This window comes from Electrophorus electricus, chromosome 7, assembly GCF_013358815.1.
Source record: "Electrophorus electricus isolate fEleEle1 chromosome 7, fEleEle1.pri, whole genome shotgun sequence".
In the NCBI taxonomy this organism is placed as follows: Eukaryota; Metazoa; Chordata; class Actinopteri; order Gymnotiformes; family Gymnotidae; genus Electrophorus; species Electrophorus electricus.
In genome coordinates, this window is record NC_049541.1 from 2,513,851 (window position 1) to 2,516,350 (window position 2,500).

Here is a 2,500-nt window from a genome sequence, read left to right on the forward strand (position 1 = left end):
GAGCATGAACGTGTCCGCCGTCTTTGCGCATTTGTGTTTTGCATGTGCGCATGTATGTGTATGTGAATTTAGCATTTCCTCCGTAAAACCGTCTGTAACATCCGTCTGTCCGAGGGGAAATAAAGGCTGAAGTAGGTGGACACGCAGCTGCAGAACCCCCGTGCGCTGTTCTCAGGTCAGGTCCCACGCCAACTAGCTAGCTCTCTCTCTCTCATCGTACCTCAGCTACCAGCCATGGGGCTGGGGGCAGGGCTTAAATGTGAAGTACCCTGGTCATCAAGCAGGAGAACACAACTGGTGTGACTGGGACTGGCAGGAGACACGGTACTGCCGTCCTTCCCACCCAGACACCAACGCCAAGCGGTTCGGTTTCCTAGCAGACTGTGACATCATAGGGCTGTGACATCATAGAACATGCAAATCTTTTGATCTTTTGAATGTGATGTGACCGCTTCCTCGGGGGGGGGGGGGGGGGGGGGGGGGGGGGGGGGGGGGGGGGGGGTGTCAGCGTAAAATATCCGGTGAACTGTGTCATTCCAGTCCCTAAAAGTGTTACTTTTAGTCTAACAAGTACTAAAATACCCTAAAGTTCTCTAAATTAAGGTTCTTTTCTGATTATCGGATACCTTCTCTAACTTAAGTAGTGATACAGAGGCAGGGTTGCACACGCGTGCACACACACATGACCGACATATTCCATCAAAGTGAAAGTAACTGTGAACATAAAAGAGAGTGAAAGAACCATACTCCCAAAAAAAGTGGATACGGAAATGGATACAGAAATGCTGTCGTTCCTACACACTCTACACACACTAAACCCAAGTCCCAACGTGGCGCGTTCTGCGAGGAGGGATTTTAGCTCTGACTCACTTTTCCGTATCTCTTCCACAGTAGAGGCCGGGCAAGGAAGTCAGCTCCGTCATGCCGTCGGCGTCCCTGTCTGACGTGATACGGCGTGTGAGCCGTGGCAAAATGAAAAGAGGCGACCTCACACGTCCCCTTCAAGATTGAAACCATATATCAGCCCACACACAGCCCCTTATAGGTTAGAGGGGGTGTGTGTGTGGGGGGGGGGGACCCGGACTGCTCCGATAAGCTGCTCGAGGCCCAGGCCGTTGTGCTTTACCTACTCGCCACCTAGAGTCGAAACTTGTGGAGTGTTTCAGGGACTGGGCAGCTATGCCAGGCTGGCCGGTGAGAAAGCTGCCTTTCTCCCCTATCGGCCTGGAGCCGGCCCGGGTCACCGAGGAGACCGCAGACCACAGCACAGGAGGAACACACTCCGTCCTCGTGTCTGACTGCAGTCTGCGATGTATTGTTTATTTGGGGGAATGCATGCGTGCGTGTGTGTGTTAAGTATGACTAGTTCCAGCGATGATTCTGCTTCTTCTATTTTTGAACCTTAGTGCTCACATTACATCCATTATTCAGCCCTGTACACTCTAGTGTATTTACCCCCCAACACAGCTTCCAGCCTTACAGCTTCCCTTTTACTTCAAAAGTGTCCTGGCTTTCCGCCTCTGCCTCATTATATGTGCTGTTTCCCATCATTTATTATAGTTCTCTGCACAATCTCACCTGTAGCTTCAGTAATGGGAGACTCACAGAGTTATTTGCACTCTGCAGTTTCTTACTGGGTTTAAACTTGCATTAAGCTTTCTCTCTTTCTGAAAACAGGAAATGTATAGTATATTCACTTGACTTTAGAGTTCTACAAAAAAAAAACTTTGTTAGGGCACCTGTGCTCATGGTCAGGGCAGAGTGAGAGGTGAAGCAAATCAAACGCAAATCTGCTGGTGGGAGAGGTCCAGTGGACGCTGGGCTTTGGAGGCCTCCGCATGGTCAGGGCATGGGGTCAGGTCATGGTCAGGGCATGGTTAGAGCATGGTTAGGACATGGGGTTAGGGCATGGGGTCAGGATATGGTTAGGGCATGGGGTTAGGGCATGGGGTCAGGGCATGGTTAGGGCATGGTTAGGGCATGGGGTTAGGGCATGGTTAGGGCATGGGGTTAGGGCATGGTCAGGGCATGGGGTCAGGTCATGGTCAGGGCATGGTTAGGGCATGGGGTCAGGGCATGGTTAGGGCATGGTCAGGGCATGGGGTCAGGTCATGGTCAGGGCATGGTTAGAGCATGGTTAGGACATGGGGTTAGGGCATGGGGTCAGGATATGGTTAGGGCATGGGGTTAGGGCATGGGGTCAGGGCATGGTTAGGGCATGGTTAGGGCATGGTTAGGGCATGGGGTCAGGGCATGGTTAGGGCATGGGGTCAGGGCATGGGGTCAGGGCATGGTTAGGGTATGGTCAGGGCATGGTTTGTGTGGTTAGTGCATGTGGTCAGGGCATGGTCAGTGCATGGTCAGTGTATGGTTAGTGCAAGTGGTCAGGGCATGGTTAGTGTATGGTTAGGGCATGGTTATGACGTTTTTGAAAGGGGCAGGTTTAATGGCGCCTCATCCAGGCCAGTGGGAGGGCTCTCGGACTCCAGACCAAACCCAG

The 2,500-nt window shown here is 52.2% G+C and overlaps 1 protein-coding gene across 1 annotated transcript in view; it reads left to right on the forward strand.

The window, feature by feature from the left end:
- LOC113581938 (potassium/sodium hyperpolarization-activated cyclic nucleotide-gated channel 2-like) overlaps positions 1–2,500 on the forward strand; it is a 43,351-nt gene that overhangs the window by 12,865 nt on the left and 27,986 nt on the right. The window lies entirely within an intron of this gene.